We start from the raw sequence: 8,583 nt of genomic DNA, 5'->3' as shown, positions 1-8,583 counted from the left end.
TATATATATATATATATATATATATAGGTGTATGCCTGTTTTATATATATTTATATATTATTATATTTTTGGTTTGCTTTCATGACATTTATATTCATTTTTTCATGTTATTTTATTGTTTTAATATGTTCATTTTTTTATTTTATTCTAACAGGTCTGGTAGTAATAATTTATTATTATCTTTTGTTTTGCACTAACAATGAATCATGAAACTTAATTCAAAAATGTCAAAGAAACAAAAATTTAGATAATTGATAAATCTTATAATCATTTTGTGGTGTCATTTTAATGTTTTGATATGTTCACCTTTTTATTATATTTTAATCGACATAATCGTAATAATTTATTATTCTCTTGTTTTGCACTGATAATAGACTATGAAACTTGATTCAAAAATATCAAATCAATAAAAATTCAGATAATCGATAAATCATAAAGTTTGATTTACACTAAAAGAGGGGTAAAAATTTTATTGAATACCAAAGAGAGCAGAACAACACAAGAAACAAAGAGAACTACAAAGCCTTATCCTGGTCCACAAGTTGAACTAGCATCTGAGATAAATCAAGGGAAAGAATCCTATGATCAATAATGTTCCAATTTGGCCCATGCTCAGAAGTCCATTTAGCCAAACAGTCAACTACACTGTTCCACTCACGAGGGATATGCATAAAAGACACAGAATCTAGAGAATTGCATAACTGAATGATCTGCTGAATAATCAGAACCAAATGCCAATTCACATGCACAAGGTTCCTTCTATTCAATAAATTCACAACCACCTACGAGTCAGTTTCACATATAATTCTTTTCTAGCCATGTTGACAGCACTGTTCCACTGCAACCAAGATAGTCAGGGTTTCCATGAGGTTATTAGTATGGTAACCTTTGTATATAGAAAACAAAAATTGAATATCATTAGAACTATCACGCCCAACTCCCCCAATACCAGTCGGATTAGGATTTTCCCAAGAAGAACCATCAGTGTTGATTTTAAGAATGCTCACCTCAGGAGGAGACCAATGCCCCTTGCGATTAACACACTAAGAGTGTTGCCTAGCTCTACTCCCAAAGCACTTGTGGTGGACCGAGGGAGTGCTGCCCTAAAGAGGAAAGGAAAGGCGTGAGTAAATACTAGCATCTCTAGGATCCAAACCTCCACCAATATCACATTTTGCTAGGAGTGTTTTATGAAAAAAATTAACAATTTTCCCCCAGAGGTGCTTGATGTCAAACTGCAAATCATGAAATAAATTCATAATTGATACCAAATATTGAGTACAATAACATTATGAACTGTCAAAATCATGTGGCGATACATATCTTTGGACTGTTTATGATCCTAAATGATCCTAAAGTAAACAAAGAATACAAGATAAAACAATTTGCTGGAGTAGCTGGTGACGAGGTCTTTGAGTATTAGGAGAGGAGCATAGCCTCAAATTTGATGAAATTGTAGGATATGGACATCAAAATTAATCAGTAAATTGGTAGTATGTTGGAATAAGTCCACCTTACTATCTCCACATCGTTGGTCATTTATAACAAAATTGTCAGTTTGTCATTGTAGACACTTAAAAACTTTTAGAAAATAAAGTATTTTTATTCTCTGAAAATTTTTTGATGACATCATCATTTATTAATTAATTAATTAATTAATTTTTATGTCATTAAATCCCTTTATTTTAATTAAAAATATTTAATTAAGGAATCCCTCCCAAAAATGTTTAAATTTTATTTAAACATTATTTTCTTAGTTATTAATTATTTAATTAATAAATTGACCAAAAAATCCAAAATAAATAAAAAATTTATTTTTTATCCAAAACTTGGCCAATTTCTTTAAGACCACTAACCTCTTCCAAAATTTTCTAATTCTTCTTTAATATTGATTAAAGGCTAATCTCATCATTTGCTACCCCTAATCCCAACTCAAAATATTTAATTAAGATTAAATATTAATCCTCATGTTTATTAAAAAGGTTTTAATAAATATCTCCTCAACCCAAACCCTTGAAATAAACAAAACTTTATTTATTTCCTAAAAATCTAATTTATCCTCATCCTAAGAAGTTCTAGACTCTTTTAGAAAGTCTTCATCCTCATCTTAGGAAATTCTAGACTCTTCTAGAAAGTCTTCATCTTCATCCAAAGCCTAGACTCTTCTAGAAGATGTCTTTAACCCTAATCTTAATCCCCTCCTAACCTTGTCACATTCCCTAAACATGGGTTAAAACTTACTAACCCAAGCCAAAGTTAACAAATATCTCCTCCTTCACCCACCCTCATTAAATGCCATCCACTTGCCTATCCCTAAGCTAATCTTAAACCATCCTAATCCATCTAATCATTTGCACAAGCCTAAGCAAGCTTAAAACCTTCCTAATCAAGTGCAAGTCGAAATTGCTCTCATCACCCTCAAAATATTTCAACCATAAAACTTTATGAAGCCCACTAGGCCATAAATGACTCTTCCAAGCCCTTTTATTGCTCTTACAAGTCATTATGAGGGTCTTTATGAAGATTTTATCCCTTGAGCCTCTTTTGTTAACTCATCCTTCCCCTTTCCTCCATCCTCTCACCATGTGACATGTGTCACTCCTTGATTGGTTGTAAGGAAACACAATCCATGTGCTCTCTTCTCATGCAATCTGAGTCTTCCATGAGCTTTTTTCCATCCTTGCATCTTAGCCCTCAATCCCTCAAGCCTCTTACCTATAAATTGGATCCTTCCACTTTGCAAAATAACACAATCCATGAAGTAAAGTCATAATGCCATTTTGAGAAGCCATTTTACATCAAAACTATACACTCACACCCAAATTCCAATTCCATTTGAAGCCCTTTTTGAAGCATAAAGCTTGAGCATACATCCTATCTATTTAGACAAAGCTACTCAACAAGAGAGCTTCTCATTGAGAGAGCCCATTAATGGCTCATATTCTCAATTGAGAGCTCATCTTAGTCTATTTTGAAGTTTATGAATTTTGTTTAGTTTGTAGAAGCTTTATTTAAATTTGGTTTCTATTAGCATACTAACATTGCTCATATACATTTTGGCACGCCCAGTGGGACCCCGCATGGGTCATCTTCATTAGCTTTTTTAGTCAAATTTTGTATGTCATTTGCTGATTTTGGCTAATTTTGCTTATTTTTTTGATTGGTAGGATTGTATAAATTGGTTTTGTAGATCCACATGAGCATGAAGAAGACAAAGGAACTCATAGTATATCTCATAGTGTTTGCAGATTTTTCAAGCTTATAGGTGGACAAAGAACTTGGAATTCTTCTTCCTCTTCTTGTCTATATTCTTCTTATTCCATCTACTTCTTCTTCTTCTTCTTGTGGGAGATTTTGGCCATTTTTTTTTAAAGAAGCAAAATCATACACACTTCTTTGTAGTGCTTAAAATGAACCCCCAAATCATACTTAAATCCATTAAAAACTAAAAATTTGCCAAAATTTTTTTTTTTTTTTTTAACAAGTGAACCTAAACCAATCCAATCATTTGCATCCTTGCAACATCAAGGTTTTAGATGCATTCATGCAAAGTTAGGAACACTTCATTTTTGGGAATTTTAAAAAGAACTTCAAGTTTTCATTTCAAAAGGTTCAAAATCAACACTAAGTGCACACTAAAATCTAAATCAAACTCAAAGCATCAATCAAGGATAAAATGAACCTCATTTGCAAATATTTTAAAGTTCTTTTAAAAATCTCATGAAAACTAAGAGTCCTAAATGGTTGCCAAAATTGTCCTAAAAAGCTTTGTTATTTGTTCCAAACAAATGTCTTGTTGCAAAATCTTGAATGTTTCTTAGGTTTTTCATGCATCAAAACAATTTAGGAATATCATTTTTGGGCTTAAAATATGCAAACTATAACACAAAATCTTGAATGAAAACCAAAGTCTAAAGAGTCATTTTCACTTTTGAGTCCAAAACAATCTTGAATGATCTAAGGTTAAAACAAAGCACTTCAAGGTTCTTAAAACAACACACAACATCTCAATCTTGAATGCTCAAAGGAAAAAACTTGAATGTTTAATCACTTGTCTTTGAATGCATGTTGCTAAACACACTCTTGAATGCCATGGATTAAAATCAAATTTTCCTTGAATGCATGATTAAAAAAACAAATCCAATCTTGAATGTCAAAGATCAATTAACCATTGCACTATCAAACACTTCATTTGGAGCTTCTAAAAATCGAACAAAACAAATCTCTTTTCCACATGCAATCTAGGTAAAGTTTGATTTTTGGACATTTAAGAAACTTTGTTAAGTTAAAATACAAATTTGCAAAAATCAATTTGAGTAGTTCCTTGGACTCACCTCTTTTCTAATCACCCATCAAATATTAACCATTGGTTGCAATCTCAGCGCCATTTATGGGGATGGGTCTACTTGAAAAATGTGTTAAATGTTCCACAATCTAACGCACTCACTTGGTCTTTGAACGTTTGCTTTAACTTTATCAAAATTCTTAAATGATCAAAACTCTAGATTAAATCGATCACACTTCAAGTTTGGACACTAAAATTGAACAACAACTGACGTGGAGAGCCTCCGGGCGCGCGTTTGAAATCGAATCTCACACACTTTTGTTTTGGGCTTAAAACAAACTCACACTCAATCTTGAATGCCTTAAATAAAATTAATCGATACTTGACGTGGAGGGCCTCCGGGCGCGCGAGTTTTCTTTTGTTGACCCTAACTCTTCTTATTGTTTGCATTCTTCGATCGATTTACTTTTGTTGGCGCTTCAAGTTGGAATTGAACATTGTCTCTTAAACATGAGTGCTTGCAAAGTCTAGATTAGCACACATAAGAGTTAGTCGGTAAAAGAACAAGCGTGTTTTTTAGCCCAAGGTCATCCAAGTCTTCTCTCCCCTTGTCGTCTTTTGAGGCCATCTTGGGTGCATAAGATTAGGATTCAAAACCTTGTTTCTTTTTAGGAGACCTGCTTGGGGATTTCATCACCCCTTGGACGACCTCAACTCTAGCATTCTGGTGGAGTATAAGAATCGGGAGGTGAATCGAAAGACACCTCTCTTGGGATCAAGATTTTGTCACTCGGGCTAAGCCTCAAGGAACTTTATACCCTTGAGAAGTGAAAGAGGAGAAGTGGGTTACCGCTCCTCTCGGCTGTGTGACATCTTTTTGGTCTCATCTACGGATTTGGGCCTCACGTACCTTGGGTATATCTAGGACTCCTTAGCTAAACCAACTGTCAGCCTTGTAGACAACCATCTAGGATGTTAATGTGTTTGAGGTGACTGATCAAAACATTTGTAGAACATACACACTCCTTGGCGCAAGTATCACTTTGTGAGAATCAAAAACTTTTATCTGGTTGTTTCTATCTATTGCTTGATCTTTTATTTGTTGAATGAATGTTTTCCAACTTGGTCAATCCTAGCTTAGGGAATACTTAGCGTAGTCACTGCCTATTCCAAAAGTTGAACGAGTTGAAACAAAACAACCAAAATCTCTCAAAGCCAAGCAGATTCAGGAATTGATGTCAGAGCAACTCAAACTCAAACAGAAGTTCCACAAAGTTAAACTCAAACCATCTCTAACATACCAAGAACTTTCAGCCAAGAGAAAATAAATAACACCAAGTCCACGAATTGCCAAACTCCACAAAGCATAGGACAAAGCTACCGACGAAGCACTTCAAGAGGTCTGGTTAGAGCGCAACATCAAATTTAGCCAACATCCAGGAGTTAATCCTGCTTATGCCTTACCAACTAGGCATGATTTCTATGATTAGACACCCTTGTTTCTCCACATCTTCTTGGATAAGCTTCACTTTAGAGTCATCTTTGTAGAAAAGCCAGCCATCTTAGGTTATCCCCTTAAGCATTATCAGCTCATCCATCTCATTTAGAATCAAACCATCTAGCCAGCAATCCAAAATCTGCACATCTAACCTTTCAAAATTATTGTCACCTTGCCAAAAGTTTGCCATTCCTAAAATCTTTCAAAATCCACCAATCTCATTAAGGTTATCCCTTTGACAGAGCTTTGTCTAGGGTAATCCAGCTTTGTCACTTGTTATCCCTCATCACCTTGAGCTAAAGGTTGGGATCCACAAGTGGTCAATCTCGTGTTCTTCCTAAAGGATCATCAGTCTATCCTTAAGTTGACACAATCACCACCAAGCTTGCACATAGGAAAGCAGACCTTTTGTGCTTTGGCAACATATCTTTGAAGTTAGAATCCCAAACCCAATCCTCCTTAGGTTTTGTCATATAGCTTTGCCTCAACTTAGGAAATCATTTGCATAGAAAAGCCTTCCCCCCTTTTTTGCATCCACCAGCATTTGTTGCATCCCATCCCCAAGAGCATTTTTCATGCCACCCGTCACTCGCTTAGCCAAGAAGAAAGAAACAATGGAACCCTATCATTTGGATCGAACAGTCTCACCCCCCTTGAGCACTCAACCATCCTTCAGCCCAGAGAAAGCTATGCCATCACCTACTGACATTGAAGCTTTCATGAACCAACCAGGAAATGCAGTATTGGTAAACGCCATTATAGACAAGAACAAAGAGACAATCATGGCTAATTTTCGAAGGGACAATGTAGGAACCTTTGACTTTGGAAGACCCCCTCCATTATCAGATCCATCTCACCCGTTGTTTGGGCAGCTGCCACCACCCATAGGCCCTTATGATCCAAATTATCCTCAATATATGCCTAAAGAAGAACCTCCAGCCAATCCATATGATCTAACAGACCCAAACATACCATCATCCACCCAAGTTGAAATCTCCATGCCGCAAGCCAACCCAGCCACCACCACTCCATCCTTGGTTCATACCTCTCCGCTCCAAACCCCCTTTACCCAAAACAACTCACCGTTCACCCCCTTCACTATTGTTGCTGCTGCTCCCCAACCCACCCTTCCAAATCCACCCATCTCCCAAATCAGTGCTAGCATCTTTGGCCAACCTCAGCAATATACAACAGGGATGCCACCCATGGGGCCAAGTAATCAACCTTTCATTACCCCTAGCTTGTTCACCACAGCCCAAAGCACAATCCCATCATTTCCATTAGGTCTTGGGAGCTCAATACCATTAGCCACAAATCTACAAGCTACTACCTTCACTCCACAAAGCTATCAAATCCCACAAGCTACTACCAATTTTCTACCAAGCTCCCAAGTGACCCCAGCCCCTGCCACCACTCTACCAAGCTTCCAAATCCAACCATAAAGCTATCAAACCCCATCAGTTCCATTCTCAAGCTTTCAATTCCCACCACCTCCACCACCAACTAATCCATTACCTCCAATTACCAACTACTTTTCAATGCCACTTCTAGGAGGTAATCCACCACCCCAGCCAACCACCAATTATTTGCAGATACCATCCCAAATGGGGGCACAACCCACATATATTGGTCAAACCCCACAAGCCCCCCGATCCTTTCCCCAAGCGTCACAACCGTCTTATACCTTACCTCCACAAAGCAATCCATTTATCCCACAGCTAGCTTATGTTCCTCAATCCCAACCTCAAATCCCATATCAACAGCAAGCCTTGCAGCACATGCAACAATATGCGCCACCTCCCCCTCAGCAACCTGTCATCCATCATGCAGCTGCCCAAACAATGTACAATCCCTATTAGCAAATCCCTCACAGCCATCCATACTCAGTGGCCCCATCGAGCACATACTTACGTCAAGGCACTCCTACATTAGGGGCACCCCAGCCATCACCTATCAATTCAGAATGGGAGCAAATGAAGACAACTCTGAAAGCCATCCAAGAAGGGAATGATCCAAAGACATTCAAGTTTGAGAATGTGTGTCCTTACCCATTTGACAGAGCCATTACCATGACACCATTTCCCAAACACTTTGAGGTACCCAAATTTGACAAATTCAGAGGAAAAGGAGACCCTGTCACACATATCAAAGAATTTTACATGCACTGCCAGGATGTGGCATACAATGATGTCTTCCTCTTGCTCCTTTTTCCCAAAAGCTTGGTTGGACCAGCTCTTGAATGGTTTTATAGAATCTCCTATGGCACAATTAAAAACTTTGCTGAATTATCTGAGGCATTTGTAGCCCAATATGCCCAACTTGTTGAAACAGAGCTATCAATAGTTGATCTTGTCCACACCAAGCAAAAAGGTGGAGAAAGCCTTGCCGAATACCTGCAAAGATGGAAAACCCTTACCACCCGCATATCCTGCACCTTGCCAGAACGCCATGTGGTGAAAATGTTTATTGATAATGCCCATCCTAGCTTGGCTCACCACATGACCATGAACTGTTTGCAGACCTACAAAGATATCAAAGAGAAAGGAATGATCCTTGAGCAAGGACTCATTAAAGATGGTGTGGTCAAAATTTATAAAGAGGCCAACCAAAATCAATCACATTCCAATGACAAGTCTAGGTATTGGAACAAAAATAGGCATGTTGCAACAGATGGCGTCACTGACACCAGACATGTGAATATTGTTGGTCCTTCTCACAACCAGTCCAACCCACCATATCAACCATATAATCAACAAGCTATCAACTACCAACAACAGAATCACCGAAGCTATCAAGGCCA

This window comes from Cupressus sempervirens, chromosome 5, assembly GCF_028749045.1.
Source record: "Cupressus sempervirens isolate cs-2001-9-10 chromosome 5, ASM2874904v1, whole genome shotgun sequence".
NCBI classification, from domain to species: Eukaryota; Viridiplantae; Streptophyta; class Pinopsida; order Cupressales; family Cupressaceae; genus Cupressus; species Cupressus sempervirens.
This window is presented reverse-complemented; position numbering follows the sequence as displayed.